The sequence below is a fragment of the Eutrema salsugineum genome, unplaced genomic scaffold, assembly GCF_000478725.1.
Source record: "Eutrema salsugineum unplaced genomic scaffold, Eutsalg1_0 scaffold_6, whole genome shotgun sequence".
NCBI lineage: Eukaryota > Viridiplantae > Streptophyta > Magnoliopsida > Brassicales > Brassicaceae > Eutrema > Eutrema salsugineum.
In genome coordinates this window covers 11,298,798-11,316,675 of record NW_006256547.1, presented here as the reverse complement: position 1 = coordinate 11,316,675, position 17,878 = coordinate 11,298,798, and positions in this window count along the sequence as shown.

Below are 17,878 nucleotides of genomic sequence, written 5' to 3'. Positions count from 1 at the left end.
ACACGCTGTAAACAAGTGATCTCGACATCTTCTTATTCTGGTTTTTCTTTGTTGTCTACTTCTTCTGCTTTATCTTCTTCTTATTGGTATTCTTTATATTTTTCTTTTTCTTCTTTCTCGTTTTTTTTTTAAAAAATTTTCATCGTTTTGGACATCTTATTTTTCATAATTTTTGTCCTTATCGACTTAATCTTTTTTTGGTTTTAATTCATCTCCTAATTAATCACATTTGTATTCTATGTCCTCTTTGGTTTCTTACTCTTTAGGTTTTTCCTAGCATCTTTTTTCATCTTCACCTTCTCATATTTTGTAATATTTACTTTTCTGATCTCCTTTCTTATCTTAAAAAAAAAACCTATACTATATATGTTACATTTTATTTTTTATTTAAATTTAATTCTGATATTATATAGATATTAATTTAGATTATTTTAGATTTTCTTAATTATTTACACTATTATTTTGTTCTCTTGTTATTTTAGGTTAATTTGAACTTTTTAAAATATAGAGTAACTTAATAAAATATTAATAAAAATTATTTTTTATTTATAATTAATTTTAAAAATTCAAAAATATTTTATATTATTTATATTTTTTTAAATATCGATAATATATTACTTATCAAAAAAATCAAAAATTAGCTTTTAATGATTCTTTACAAAAAGAATAATTTAAATTTAATTTAGATATTTGATTTAATTTAGATATTTCAATTTAAATTATACAATAATATGAACATATTTAAGATAATATATTTATAATCACTGTCTTTTGCGGGTTAGTTTGTCAAAAAATACAAAAAACAAATAAATTCATTTTAATATTTAAATATATATTGATTGTGTAGTAAAATAGATTTGTATAATAACAAAATTTAAAATTATGATTACATCAATATATACTTAATTAACTCATCTATACTATTATACTAATATATACCATATGACAATATCATATGAATTGTATAATAATTTACATATTTGTTAGCTAAAAAAACATTGGTATCATTTAAAATTACAAAATTCACATGATCAAGAAACTTTTTATTACTATTTTTGTTAGTATTTAGTCAACAGAAGAACTTTTTCTATATAAAAATAACGTATAAAAAAGTAATACTTTACATACACCTTTCAGTTAGAATCTAATTCGCATAGCACTGGTTATAAATATGATATAAGTATTAAAAGCATGATTAAGCCGCATTTAAGCCCCCATTGTCACATCAATTTGGACCCCTCCCCACCACTTCCCATCACCATTTAGCATCTTCCCGCATCTTTTCGCATCTTTTCGAATCGATTCGGTTTATTCCCGACAGCATCTCGGATTCAGGTAAGTTTTCTTTAACTTACTTCTTTTGATATATCTATGCATTTTTCTTATCCAGTCTCGACTTCTTTCACTGAGGACAATGTGATTTAAGTTTGGGGGAGGATTTCATCCCTTTCTAACCGCTTTTCTTTCATGAGTTTTGCATTATCTACACTTTTCGCATTTTCTTTAAAGTTTTTCAAAAACGGTTTTCAAAACAAAATACGTTTTAAAGGGAATGGTGATCATAAATTGATGGATAGTTGACTGTGTACTTTTAGACTATTCCTAGTGACATGCTTATTTGTGATTTATGACTAGACGAAGCGGTAGCTAAGCACATTTGAAATAAAGTACCCCAGAGAAATTTGAATGATTTCGATTTAGATAAAGGAATACACTAGCTCTGTGTTATCTGGATTTAACAATGACTTAATTTTCTCATCGAAACATTAGATCAGGGAAATGAATCATACATTTAGGACTCCTTTATCCTTTCACCACTCTTTGTTGATCCTGAATGGCTAATTTATCTTTAGTTAGTTTCCAACCTAACCTAACCTATTTCAAACCACATGCATTTTTGTTTTTCATTGTCCTATATGCAGATATGTGCAAAAACGTCAAAGAGAATGAGGATCAACACAGTTTTCAGTTACGGAAGACGGAGACCTGCGATTTCACCGGAATGATTCAACAAAGGAGAAAACTTGGTTTTCCTTAGGAAAACTGCAAAACATTAGTACATTTTTGTCCCTTAGACTTTCTCCCTTAATAAGAGGTTGTTTCCCCTTCCAAAAAAAAGTCCGTAAAAAGAAGAAAAGAAAAGAAATATAAGAAGAGAAATGAAACAAAAACCTTAGAGAGTCTAGGAGGACCGAATTTTATCTTTGAGGCAAGCCTTGGTTCGATTATTTGGAGGTTTGGAGATCAGCTTTCTTATTCCTGGAAAATATCTAAGTCTGGGGGAACAGCTGTTTTCAACAAAGGAGGAAGGATTATGCAACAACATTTGGCAAGAAGAAGTGACTGAAAATTGCGGACATCAACAGGTCCACTCTCTCTTGCGGTTTTGCATCCTCCAAATCTTCAGGTTGCCCGAAACACTTTAACTCCACCACTTAAACAGCCCGTAATACCAAACGCTGTCTACCCTGAATGATGTCTTTGATTAGAATTCACCATTGCACTTAATAAACGTAGAGAGCTAGTTCAGTGGAATCGAGATTTAGATTGTTTAAAATTTGCATGACTGAAAAAGTGGAATACTATCTTTTGTGTCTTGGTCAGAAATTTCTAGACTAAGTTGTGATTATTGTACAATCTATGGTCATAGTTTAAAGGTTCATGTCTCTGAGATTTGTGCATTTCCTATTTTTGTTTTCACTTCACCTGATTTGATTTTTGCTTTGTTTGAGGACAAACAAAGGTTTAAGTCTGAGGGAGTTGATAACACCTTATTTTGACTTCTTTTATGGATCGTTTTAAAATACTTTTTCAATGCTTTACATTTCTTTTAAGTTTTTTTTTAATATGGTTTCCAGTATTTTTAGTTTCAAGACTCTTTTCAGGAAACTTAGGAAAAAGCTTAGTAAAATAGATAGAAGACCAGATTTTCAGCTCAGAGTCAAACCGTCAGAAGTTCACCCTAAAAAAAAAACCTTATCACCTTCTGATCCAGCTCAAATTTGGAGACCTTAAACATGGAACAAACAGATTGCCAGCACAGTTGACACCAAGACAATCCAACGGTTCAATCAAAAGTTACGCGAAGAGCAAGATCTCCCGTCAACCAGCTGGCAAGCAATCCTGACCGCAGCCAGCACCCAGTTTACACCGGTCACGTCTCTTCTGTTGAGCCTAGAATCCCATTTCCAAGCCCAAATCGATTCCTTCATTTGGAAAAACCCTAAGTGACGTCTAGAAATGACTTTAACACTATAAATACATGTTTTAGGAACCCTAGGACGATGGTCCTTTATTTTTTTTTAAGCTCTTTTATGTTTTAGAATACCTTCTAAGTTTTTAGTTGCTTAGGGAGATAGAGATCTATCTCTAGAACCCTTTTTTGTTTCTTCTTCATATCGATTTCAACACAGCTCTTCATTACTATGTTTTTGCTTTCTTTAATCACGTATGAGTAGTTTTATTGTTGGGTTTAAGAGAATTTTTGATGGGGACATATATGTTCGATGAAGATTCCATTAGCTATTAAAGCCGAATCCTAGAATTTCTTCTAAACATATTTTTTAATACATGGGAGTAGCGTCATGAACTATAATAAGATTTAGGTTCGTAGTGTTGTGAAAGTTTTCATTAGGAGCCAGATATAGTTTGAGAAGAGCAATTCTGCCATAAGAGTGGAAAACTACCTATAAGTGAGCTGTGAATGTTAACGAGTCTTAAGCAAAGCTTGAATCTTTTCCCTTCTAGAGCCAGAGTGAAAACCTACTGGTCAAGGTTGCAAGATATAGTTGGTTATGATCACGAGAGTGACATAGTCATACGTTCGTAACTCGAGTTCTAAAAGTTTAGCTAGGACCTTTTAAATTACTTTTTAGCAATGTTTTGAATCGTTCATCCCCGAAGATAATTTATCTGAAAACCCAGCATCTCGTCTTTATAAGTTTACACCGAGTTTCATTCAAGCTTTTAGTCATTAGGTTATTTTTCAATTCCAGCCGATTTTCGTTCGAGGTTTAGATTATGTTTTCTTAAGTTTTTCCAGCCGATTTTCTCAAATACTTTTCTTTTTCCCGTTTAGTTTAGAATTTACATTAGTGATAACCCAAAACCCTTTAAAATTCGACCAGTTCTAGACTTCCTTACTTCATATTTCTTTCAAAGGCTTTTGCAGAAAAAGATCCTCTTTCCCTGTGGATTTGATCCCTAAGTACTACAATCGATTAGCTGTGCACTTGCGGTTTTCTTGATTTCTATTAGGGTAAAATTTGTTCCCGCACACACCACATGAAGAAGCCACACCGAATCCATCAAAGACCTTCTTGAAGCTCTGTGACCTCATGATATAGAATAGAGAAAGGGGGCATCAGAGGCCATTATTTGGAGAGGGAAAGCAAAGAGATTTTAAATATTGCTAATTTAGGGTTTGATGAGGAATGAGATGCGAAAGGCGAGGGGGTAGTATTTAAGAAGAATTGAGACGGTGCATTTCATCCACTAAACAACTGTTCAATATTACGTGAAACGTGCTAACAGTAATGGTTGTTTCTCTCTCTCTCTAACCAGTATTAATGAATTGATTCACGATGTAATACTAGTACAACTACCATCACAGATGTAAAGGCACGTAAATACTGATATAATCATCCATGCACACACGTCTTTTGAATAATCTATCATTTATTTATCCTATAAAAATTACACCATATAATCTAACATCTAAAGAGTGAGTGAGGTCTCACAAAGCTGACACCTAAACATCCTTTTTCTGTCACATCTGCTCTTACAAAACTAACATATCACTATTATTCTTCTTTCTCTCTTTAATAGGTCAAATTGAATTAATTTTTAACCATAATGACGACTCTGTTCCAAAAATGACTATTCATCTTTATCAAATTTCTTAACTTATTTTCTCTCTTTTCTTTTTAACTATAAGTTTCATCTAAACTTTTCTTCTTTGATAGACTACACAGAAGTAAACGACAACGAAATCAAAGAGACATATTAAGGTAAATTTTAAGACTATTTTTCATACTGGATTGTTGCATAGTCTTTGATTCAAAAGTGAATTTCATTGTTCTTGTTAATGAAGTAATTTGATGATGACCAAATCTGACACATCGAAGGTTGAAGCTATTTCGAGGGCGAACGAAATATGTTTGTTATTTGTGTTCAAAAGTTTTATAAATTCAAAATTTATTGCTGTTTGTATCAGTTATTTTCATTTGGCTTCCCATATTAAGTAAAAAAGAAGTGAATATCACACTCTGCCAAAGAATAAGGTTCTTGAGAATTCTGTTTTTTGGTAAATGTTCAGGAGGGTAATTTGGTAAATGTCAATGGGGTGGCTCGGAGATTCTTGATTAATAGAGTTGAGGTCGATAAGATTTAATTCAGCGAGGTCTTTAAGTGAGGTAAGAGATAGAAGTTTATTGTTTAAAGTAACGAGTTCTTAGCATTTATTTCTGATTACCGATGCCGAAATAAATAAAGTTACAAGGCTATATATAGTAATGAAATTAGGTTACATTTCGGTCAGAGTAGGTCGAACGGTCGGGCAGGTAGACCTGACTGACCGTCCTTCTAAACGTCGCGGTGGCGAGCTGCTTAGCTTTCTTTTCATTTGATTGTCATGGTGGAGAGTTGCTTCCAATGTCTGCGAAGCCCACAAATAAAACGACCTCGTTTTACTCAGTTAACGGGTCCTTAGTGGTCATCAATCTTATTGGGTTTTAAGAGATGGGCTACGGGCCGAGTTAAATTAGTTAAAGGAGGCTGTGCTCAGCCCACCTAAAACAATTGTCCCTCCGTTGATGGAGATGCTAAATCAATATTCGACGTCATGGGTTGGCGACTTCCTGACAGGTTTATCTCGATCGATGTCAGCAGCGAGGTGTTTTGGAACGAGGTGATATTTGAAGCTGCACAGATGTGTGTGGATCGCGATAGTGGAATCAAAGAGTCGCATATAACTGTAAGCTTGGAAATTGAAGAGGCGCGCATAGTGGCACGATTTTTCGGGTAGCGCGTGGAATCCAGATTTTATTAAATTGATGGGATGCGTCCGAATGATGGTTAATCTCCTCGGTAACTGCTATTTTTTCCTTTATATATTCCAAGTAGTTTCTCTTCCTCTCACTTTCTTCTCCGTTTATAAAAGGTAACTTTGCTCTCCCTTTTCTCTAGAATTTTTCTTTGTTTTTACTTTCTCTCTCTATAATTCATCTTCTCCGCCATCTCCGCTTTCTTTTCTGCGGCTTGATTTCTCCGATCATCGAGTTCTTCCGATCACATTCAAACCTCATGCAATGGCTTTGGGGGGACAACGTAACGAGCTTAAAATCTGTCTCCCAATCTGAAAAGGCGGTCTCGGAGAGTGGCAATTCCTCTCCTGAAGTGTCTTCGAGGTCTGAAAACCAATCGGATTGAGAGACGTCGCCACTGGTCGAGTTGGCTGATAGAGTTTGTCATGATGGTTCGTCTTCATGAGGTGAGGGTTCGAATCTCAAGTGGTTGATCTCAAAAGAGATTCACACAAAGATGATGCCGCGGCACAAATCAAGGAAGGTCGATGAGAGTAAGGGTAGCGAGGAGGAGGAAGACGAAAAAACCAAACCTCGCAAGAAGGGCTCCAAACGAAAAGGGGAGATTGAAAATCGTTTAGTGAAGATCCCGTCTCAGATGACAGTTGATCGTTTGAAAGAGATGTGGACTCTCTTCTGTTTTCCTCATGGCGTTACTCTTAGGTCGCCAGGCCCTGAAGACTGTCCATGGCGAGCTCTAGAGGGCTTGGTTACACTCTACAAGGCTTTGTTCAGCCTCTGTCATCTTTGGGTTCCCTTACCGGGACTTTTGACTGATTACGTCTATAGACGGTGTTTTACATTTTCTCAGCTCCTTTCGACGGGCATTAGGTTTATGGTCGTGGCTCTCGTGTTTGGGGGCAAGGTCGGGGTCAACGTTGATTGGCAATTCTTCGAGGAGATGTCTAACGTACAGAAGAACAACTCAATTCCTAGCACTTATATTATTAAGTCTAAAAACTATTTCTCTATGGTTTACCCCGTCAAAGTTGACGAGGCATTGGTTGTTGACACGACTATAAAATTTTGAAACGAGTGGAGTAGTAGCATTGGTATATCGTCAGTTTGATCGAGATTTTTATTTATCCTTATTCCCTACTTCTGACACTTCAATTTTTTTTGCAAATCAGAACCTTAATCTCGGCACATACCCAGAGAATTATTTCGTGGACCTCATAAAGCTTAGATCTTTCGGGATTCAGAACTGGCCTGACATACATCGCCGGAGGGTTCAAGCAGCTATCACTCGCATTACAAACGGTGAGTAGACCACTGTTAGCATTTTTTCTCTCTATATATCGACCTAGTGACCATTTTGTTTCAGCTAGCTGGGGAATAGATATTCGTCAAAGAGGCAGATCGATCGAGATGGCTCCAATTCAGGTGAACGCTCCTAGTCTCGCTGCAAGGCTCAAGGCTAACCGTAAAAATAGTGAAAACAAAGACCAACAGCCCTCTGCTTCTCGACCGGAACGTTCCGGGAGTTCGGATCAAACAGCAGTGGCTCAGGAAAATGAGGAGGTCGTCCCTCAACGCGCTAAGAACCTCGCCGTGATTGCTGAGGGCGAGGTTGAGCCTCAGGTTTCAGAACATAACGCTGAGCTTGAAATGGTTGACCAAGGGAATGCTCGCCAGACTAGCGAGGAGGTTGATGAGGCCGCGAGGTTGGCGATGAGGGAGGAGAAGAGACAGAAGAAGAAAGAGAAGAAGAAGAAGGAAAAATGAGGAAGTCGAAGCTGCTCGTCTCGCGCAGCAGGAAGAAGCCGAGGTCGCCAAAGCTAAGGCGAAAGGAAAGAAGAAATAGAGATCTGCTGAGGAAGTTGATGATGGTGATCGAGTTGATCGCGAGGAGCCCAGCAAGAAGGTGAAGATCGCTCCCTCCAATAGTGATAAGGTCCAAGAGATCGATTGGAGTTTCAAGTTCAATTACCTTGAATCAGGAGAACCTTTTGTCAACAACATTGACAAATGCACGAGCTCTTCAGCCTCATAAGGGGATCAACCTCTGAGGTCCCTGCTGGCGAAGAATGGGTCTTCAAAGACATGGCAAGCTTCGCCTTCAAGGTATGTCAAAAATCATAATTTATAACTTGCGCTCTGGTTCGGTTATTTGCGAGCTTTGCCTTAAGACTTTCTCCTTGTTTTGTTTAGTTCATCGCAAGTTGCAATCGCGTGAGGGGTCAGTACACCAGTATGCTTCGAGTTGCCACCACAAAATTTCAGAATGCTCAGACTGCCGGCCAGAAAACTGTTGCGGAACGTGATGCTGTGATCGTTCAGCGGAAGTTTACCGAGGAAAACTGGCAAACTGAGAAGAGACGTGCGGTGCAACTGGAGGCACATATGAAGTAATTAACCGAGAAGATCTAGGAGATGAAATTGGAAAACCAAGACTTGATCTACAATCTCCATTTGGTCAACGAGGCGAAGATTCAAGGTGAGAAGTTGGTGGCCACCGAGGTTTCTCATGTGAAACGACATGCTGAGGAAACGATTGAAGCTGAAACCACTCAAATTTGGGTGGATGCAGAGGCTAAGTTCTCAGGTCGCATCGATCGGCTAAGGACCTACATCGCTGAGCAGGAGACGATAGAGAAGGTGAAACTCGATCTTGTTCAGGCTCGAGGTACTCTTGAGTGCCTCGATCTTCTGAGGAAAAAAAAATGATGGAGGACAAGCTGAGGGCCGAACTTGAAACGACTAAACGTGAATGCGAGCTGGAGCTCGAAAGCCTCACCCTTACTGATCTTGAAGAAGGTGATTTGCCTCCACCGTTTCCAGAGACTCCAAGTAGCGGCTCGGATCGTGATGAGGCTGATAACCGAGAAAAACTCGAGGATGGTACCCAGCCTGCGGAGTAGATCACCCTTTTTATTTTCTTTGTTATCGTACTTTCCTTTTTTATTTCCTTTTTTTAATATACTTTGACCTCGATTGTAATGTCTCACTTTTATTAATGTTATTCGCTCTCTCTTTTTATCAAGTAACGACTTGTTCCATAACTCATCACGTTTCATTCCAAATAACAGAACCGTACTTGCGAGCTAAAAAATATCATTTTTTTTTCTTTTACGAGTCTGAGCTCGGTTGATTAGGATTATAGGTGCGAGGTAAAACTTGGCTTATCCTGTTTTGTTCTCTAGATTGTATTCGAATAGTGAAGATGTGTTCGACGTATTTATTCGGACGATGTAAGACAGAATGTGGGACTGGCCCTGGCTTATTTTCTTATAGGCATAAGGTTTTTGTTCCTTGGGATTTATAAAGAAATTGCATTGTGGAGAAATGTGTGTTTGTGGATTGCACATCTAGCGAGGATCATTTTGTTGATCGCTTTAGCTTGGCCGTTACCTTGTGTGTACCTCGGCGTTGACTTGCTGAGCTTGATTTTCCACTTAGCGCAGAAATCCTCAGAAACAAATTGGGGGCTGATATCTGTGACGATCTCGTACGGAAGACAGTGTTGGCAGATTATGTACTTCTAGACAAAGTTTTTCACATCGTTAGCGTGTATTTGTGGATGAGCTCCCTATGTCGAACTCTTCCTCTCCAGCAATTGCGCCTATAGGATCGTCGGTTAGGAGTTCACCAAAAGTGGCTGGGGCTTTGTAAGTATCTTCCGAATGCATTTTCTTTTTGGGTGCTTGTTAATTATTTGAATAAGGGGTTTGACATTGGGCATTTTTGTTTGGTTCGGTTCAGTTATGAGTATGTTCGGTTCAATCTGTTCAGTTTGAAAGATTTTGGTTCGGTGTGGTTAATTTCTTATGATCATCTCCTAACTATGAATGGGTTTTTTCTTAGGCATTTCCTAGAGACTCTCCTCTAGCAATAGATCTGTCAACAGCGATCTTGGAGCTGGCAGAGAACAGAGATCTGCAGAGGATCCACGATAAGTGGCTAATGAAGAATGTGTGCACTCTAGAGAACGTAGAGCATGAATCAGACAGGCTTCACCTGAAAAGCTTTTGGGGGCTGTTTCTCATATGCGCAGTTACGTGTGTCCTCGCTCTCTTTCTCTATTTTCAGATCATCCATCAGCTCTATAATGCAAAACCCAGCGAGGAAAAAGATGCCATTGGGAGAGAGAATCATGACTCCTCCTCCTTGCGTTCTACTCGTCTGCAGAGATTCTTGTCTCTCATGGATGAGAGAGAAGACGTTTCTAAGGCAGGAAGCAAGAAGAGAAAGATCGATGGATCAGTGAACGATACTTCGGGATCAAGACATTCACGAGGATTCGACACAGAAAAAATCTTTAATTCGGTAAACCCATTAGATTGAAAGGGTAGTTACCTGAGACTTAAATATAATTTTACAACATCAAAAGATTCAAAACTGATTAGTTTCAAATTATATTTAAACTAGGCATCTGTCCGCGGCGCGCAGGCACAATAACTTACTCGAGATCTGTGATGGTGAAAATTATTTTCTAAACAATCTCTCCATCAGGGTTATTCACTGTTTCAATGTCGCTAACATTTTCCATCACATCAATGAGATCTACAAATCAATTATGAGAGAAAATTTTATCATAAATGAACTTCATATATTTTTTTTTCTATATATGTACAATTTATAGATGAAAACATTAAAATGAATATTAGAAGTTAATCTTACCAACAGGATACAACTGAGCGTAGGGAACTCTGTATATCTCACTAAAAGAGACAAATTTCATGAAGGGATTCATTGTCAATGGTCGTAGGCTTGAGACTTCTGTCTCAGTAGTGAGAACGATCTGATAATTGTGTCTCGTTGTCCTTCCCTCATTCTTCCATTCAGATGGTATCAAGCCGAATTTAGACAATTCAAACCACTGTCTTTCAGTCCCAACATGGTAAAAATATGGAAAGGCGAGGTTACCACATGAAGCATTAATTCTGCAACCCTATATACAATGAATTTTGAAAAGAGATCAAACAAACAATAAATATAGACAAAACAGTTATATATTCATATTATATAATATTTACATTTTCGTCGACTAAAATGAAATTAATCCTGGTAAGCCTTGTCGATCAGGTTTATTCCATCTTTTTAAAACTTTGAGACAGATTTTCCAATCTCGCCTCCATGCATGTAACTCATCAACAAAGTTATATGTAGCCATGGGGATAATGTTTTGAAAAAGTCAAAGAAACGGTTAGGGAGAAAGATTGCTTTGGTGTTTGTTTTTAACGATGGATATATAACACTCAAATAACAGTTTGGAAAGTGTTCCGTGAATCAATGCCTTTTACGTATTTTTGTAAACTAAAAATGCTCTATTTTTAAAAAGTTGCAACTTATGATGAATATTTTAGATAGATTATTGGTTATCACGGTTTATCTATATTAGTAAAGGAAGAGTCGAATTTTCGTTATAACACCAAATGTTTTGGCCCATATGATGTATAAAAATATTGGGCCCATATGATATATAATTTGAGTGTAACATAATAAACCATTTACATCAAACAGATTTAGAATCAAATCAGTTATATATGTTATTGACATGCTTTCTAATCATTCAACACGTGCTATTTTTTTACAGAACATTATTCAAAATATGTCATAATATCGTTTATATAATCTAATTTATCAGAATAATGGTATTTTTTATCCAACGCTATATTGATCTAACATTCTTATTAATAACAATTAGTTTTTATGACCGTTAAACTTTTAAGAGTATAATTAACAGGTGTCTTAATAATACACTCGTTCGTGATCATCTATAAAATAAATAAACGGTAACATTTTCCATTAAACAGAGAAGTTTTTTTTTAAACTTCAAAATTTCATAATAAACAACCATCTTCTTGTTATCACAAAAAATGGCTCCATGCGAACGTATCTGTGAATTGGATTTGACTTCGGAGAGTTCTTGCATATGCATTCAAGTTGTCAAAATGATCGCCGAAGACATTGGTTCTAGTATACCAAGAAAAACTCTTCTATTAACCAATGAACATGTAAGTATATAACTCTAACAGCGTATATTTTTACGAAATGGTTATCTAACTTGTCTATATATTATGTCAAACGGTGATAGAATTGTAGCAATAATCCACAGTGATTTTATGGATCAGTACAGCGATCAAATATCTGAGGGGAAATGGTATTTCATTCATAATTTTGGCGTCATACATGATCTACGATCATCTGATGCGATCTTCAACAAATATCACTTGTGTTTCAAGGACATACTCGAATTCAAGAAACACCATTAATTCTCAAAGATCATATATATTCATTCACATCATTCAGTGAAATATCCAAACATTCCATCTACACACTTTAAGATTGGTATGACTCGAGTCCGATTAATTGTGTTTTTTTTTTAGTTATAATCATTGTTTTAATTTTTTAATTCTGTAGTTAACTTGATCAGAGGAATTGTCAAAGTTCGTAAACTGAGTGAGCATGCCGGGACAAAATATGGAAGATGCGGTGTTGATTCACAGAAATGCATCAAGTTCACTCTTAGGAGCTTTGAGTAAGTAAACATGTCAATTTTTGTATTTTTTTTATAGATACACAAACCTTTTAATAGGGAATAATAATTAAAATTTTAAAGTGATCATTTGTTTATGATTATAGATGTGTCGATATCAAATGTGTGGCATTTGGCAAAGATGCTATTAATTTCGAAGCACTTTGGCTAAATATTCCTAGAGGAAAAATAGTATTCTGTGTTTTGAGGCTTTGGGAAGTGGCACCTTACGGAGGTAGTGTTTTACGATATGGTAAATGAAAATGTTACAATATAGTATTCTTATCTAACAAAATACGTTAAATTTGATACAGATAGGATATGTGTTTACTTTAGCGGTGAATTCGCAGATATCAAATTTGATCCTCCTATACCCGAAGTCGAAAATGCCCGTTTCATGTAAGGAAAACTATTATCAATAAGTTTCTATGCTATATTCGATATTTGATAACAAAAATTATCATGTATGAAGCGAATAACTTTATCCACTCGAATCAGGTTGGATTACACAGATGACTTCAACCACATAGAGGATGAGTACAGTGGATGGCACATGCCATTTTATGAGAATCGTCGGTTAGGATGAACTATATTCTATTATCGAACTATATTGCAAATTCTATTAAACTATAATATTATTTGTATGATACTTTAATAGTTTAATATGTATTGAATATTGCATTTTACTGCAAAATCGTTTTTGACTTATGAAGACATATTTTTTTTTTTTTGACATACTTATGAAGACATATTAGTTGTAGTTTTCATAAACTTATACTTTATCATTGAAAGACTAACAAACTTTCGTAAATTATCCACTCATGATAGCACATAATTATCTTCCAGTAGTAGATTTCCTAGAACAGTATATATTATATTTATAAGCAGTAATTTAAACCCAAATTAAAGTAAAGCTTAGGCAGTAATTTAAACACAAATTAGAATAAACTATTAATTATTAATAATTGCAAAACACACTTGTAAATACCAAAAAATGTGTCTAACAAAACTAATAATGCATCTGGATTATCAATTTTGAATCTTTATACTCCGCCCAATCCATTAGACACCATCTGTATCAAGCCCATCTAATCTCTCCCTAATCTTGAAATTTCAATAACAAAAAACAGATATACATAAGGTTGGCAAATTACTGTTATGTAATTTAGACAGATCTAAATATTGTTTTTTTTTTCATAAGTCAATTTAGACAACACAGAGAAACATACTTACCTATTGCGCAAGGTTAAAACTTCAGCAATCGGTGAATCAGTGATAAAACGGGATACACCATCATCATCATGATCCTTGATAGACACATTCTCTAAATTTTATATATTAGATATTGTTACATTAATTACATACTACGATTTTATAAATAACATATTGATATATCATCAGAAAACATACCACCGTCAATTGCTACACACCAATCGGTTAACACACATATATATAGCAAAGGGACCCTCGTATTCTCTACACTTATCTCTTATTTCAGTTGCCAATTCACCGTGTGAAACACACTCAAGCATAAATTTCCTATATTTTGACAAACAATGTAGTTAAGAATTAGTTAGTTAGACTTCAAACATATAGTTTGAGATATACTTACTCGTCATCTATTATCTTAAATCGAATTGATGATGAAGTCGTTCCATCCGGGTATGTAATAGTAAAATATCTAGCATCTTTGACGATTCCAATGAAATCTGCGATTGTAAGTAGTCAAAATAAAGACATGATTTAGAACTATAAATTTTGCATCATACGAAGATACCAAAATATTCTTACCAATTAGATAATAATGATCATTCGGGAATTCATAAATCGAGAGGAATGATACAAAATTATAGAACAAATTATTTGTTAATGGTAAAGCTGGTGAAATCGTTGTTCCCTTTGACAGAGTAATAACGTAATCATGTTTTGTAATACTTTGGATATTAGTCCAGCTGTAAGGATTCAAAAGAAATCCAGTCAACATAAACCATTGCTCTTCTTCGCATATCTGATTAAAATGTTCCATCATCTGATTGTTTACCCGAGCTTGTATTCTACAACCATAGAAGTTTATACAGTAACAATGAAACAACAAAAAACAGATTAGTGTATGTTAAAACAATAAGCATAACCACTAATATCACAAATACCATAATAGGTAATTGAAATTTATCCTTTCATCGACCATAATGAAATTTAAGCTTTGATTATCATCCGAGTAATCAACCACCCATTTTTTCAGTATCTTCACTATAATTCTCCAATCGAATCTTTGAGAGTCCAGTTGACGAACAAAATCATAATCCGCCATTGCGTGATGACTATTAGTTAGGGTCATTAAATTAGAGTATATTTATAAGAAAAAATATGATTTTATATTAATCTATAACCAAAAATTAAGAATATTAACATTTCAGAATCAATATAGATAAGTAAACAATATTATCTTCGATTAAAAATATATTAATATATATATATATATATATTGAGATTTTCCTATTTAAAATAATGTTAATATTCCAATCCTCATTGTTACAAATTCTTAAAAAAAATTATCATAACACCATCTATATATTTTGAATGATAAATTTACTTTAAACAAAAATTACATTAGCTAAGTGATAAACATCTACAATAGATTTTAAAGATGGTGACTTATTATCGTGTTTTGATTTTCAAGAACGCATAAATTCAACCAATAAATTATTTTTTCTGTGAACAAACAAAAAGCAACTGTTTTCAGATTTTTATTTTTTCTTTCGTAGATGTTATAAAATTATATTATTTATAAAACATATAGTATTTAGTAGAACATGATAAAATTAACAACAAAAAAACAATAACTAAGATAATAATGAAAATATAAGTTATAGCTAATACATATCTAAAACAAAGAACTGTTTCCATGCACTTCGTTTCGTATCTTCACCCAAGTCCTGAAATTAATATTTAAGAATATGTGTAAACAATACAGTACTACTAAAAAACTATATTAAAGGAGTAAAGTTAATGTCATAATAATTATCTTACTTTGCCCGAACTTCATCCATTGCAGGAGCAGTCATGAAACGCGAAAGACCCTCTGCTTCGTGATTTTGAATAGTCAATTCTTCTAATAAAAAAAAGGAATCAATACGCATGATGATACCTATATATTCAGATTTTATAGAGTTATATCAAATTGAAGTGTATACCTCCAGTTCTCGTAACACACCAATCGGTTAAAACGCAGACGTCAAATGGACCATCATATCCTATGCATTTTTCGTTTATGTCAAATGCTAATGAGCCATGTGCGATACATTCCAATATCTTATCCCTTCAAATTACAGAATAGAGTTATTCTAAAACTAAATTATCATAATCATAGACAATAGAAAATAAAAAGAATGCGCTTACTCATTGTCTTTAAGACGAAAACGGAGTGTCAGGACAGTTTTTCCATCTGGCTGCACAATTGGTATGAGATCCCTTACAATGTCAAGTACACCAATCAAATCTGAATAAATACTCATATCAGTAACACTATGATTTTCCTTTTTTTAAAAAAACAATAAAAAGTATATAATTATACTGACCGATAGGGTATTCATAGGCGGAAGGATTACTGATAATCTGAGGAAATTCTACGAAATTGACAAATGCCTTATTAGATAATGGTATTACACATGAAATCTTTGTGTTGTCAGTCAGCGTAATCATAAAATCGTGTCTAGTTATCTTATCGCGATTGTTTCTGCGCAATCGATTGAGACTAAACCGAGATAACATAATCTAGTGACCATCATGGCAAACTCGTTCGAATACTCTAACATCTGATTGTGAACTTTTACCTGAATTCGGCATCCCTACATTACAAGAAAAACAAATATAGAAATTATAGAAGCAATAAATAAATATAAAAAATCAGAGACTTATTACTACAAAGTTTAGTTTATAATAAAACTAACGTTCTCATCGGTCAGAATGAAGCCAAGTCCTGGTAATCCCTGTGGATCGTTCATGCCCACCTTTTCAAAACTTTAACCACAATTGTCCAGTCATCTCTCCATCCATTCATCTCATGCACCAAATCATAACTACCCATGTTTGTCAAAAGTTAAGAGAAAATAAAATATCAGAAAGTAGATATGTTCTGTTACACCAAGTCTTTATCAAATCATCTATATATATACGTAACGCTTTTAAATATGATTACGCCTAATGGTGACGATTCATAAAAAACCGTTTACTTGAACCGAGTCTTTAAAACGGTTTTCATTATCCGTTTTATATATATATATATATATATATACATATATATTCAATATAAATACAATATGATCGCAACCACTAAAAACAAATTATCTATAACTTTGTAATTTTTAAAAAATATAACAAAATACAATCTATATATGTATATCTTCTTTCTATATAATCTAAAAAAAATAATTCTAAGACAAAACATATGTGTATATATATGTTTTCATACCGAGAAATCATTTTTAAATAAAGGAATTCATGATTGTATTAGTTTTTTTTAATTTCGATATCCGAATATAAATTGGTTATTAAGGTATCTAAAAATATGATATACTAGACCCATTAATTAATCATGACTTAATATTATTGATATAGGTATACCGGATATTATTACGCAATTAAATATCTAAACATTAAATGAATTTAAATCCCTACAAAAATATTATTGATTTCGATTTTCATGAACAACCATAAAGACTAAACATGATTGGGTCCATATCGGTGAATATCTTTACTATCACGATCATTAAAGTTTTTATGAGCTCTTGGAAAAGACAATTATAGTTAGAGGTCTATTGAAAATTTATGACGACAGTCAATAAGCTTTTCATGTGACAAATAATCAGAGTATATATATGTTTCCTAATATGTTTACTTTAGGCAATTATTCTGATTTATAATATGTTTACTTTAGGCAATTACTCTGACTATACCAAAAAATAATCAAAATACTTTCCATAATAGAAGCCACAGAAAACCTATAAAAAGGATATAGTCTAACATCGAACCTAACAATATGAATTAATAAAAAACACATATAGTACATAGAATATAGTTTGATAATACATCACAAAATTAATATATAAACAATAAGAAAGTATTAAATAAAATAATTGATCTTAGTTTTAAAAGTAGGCATAAAATTACTAAGTAATGAGTTCGATAATACAAAGAAGAAACAGTGAAAATAGAGAGACAAAATATTAGATACAATAATTATTTAGAGGAGGTCTACAAATAACATCAAACAGTCGATGCTCTCGTCCGTACTTGGGTCCGCCTACGAAAGTGATAA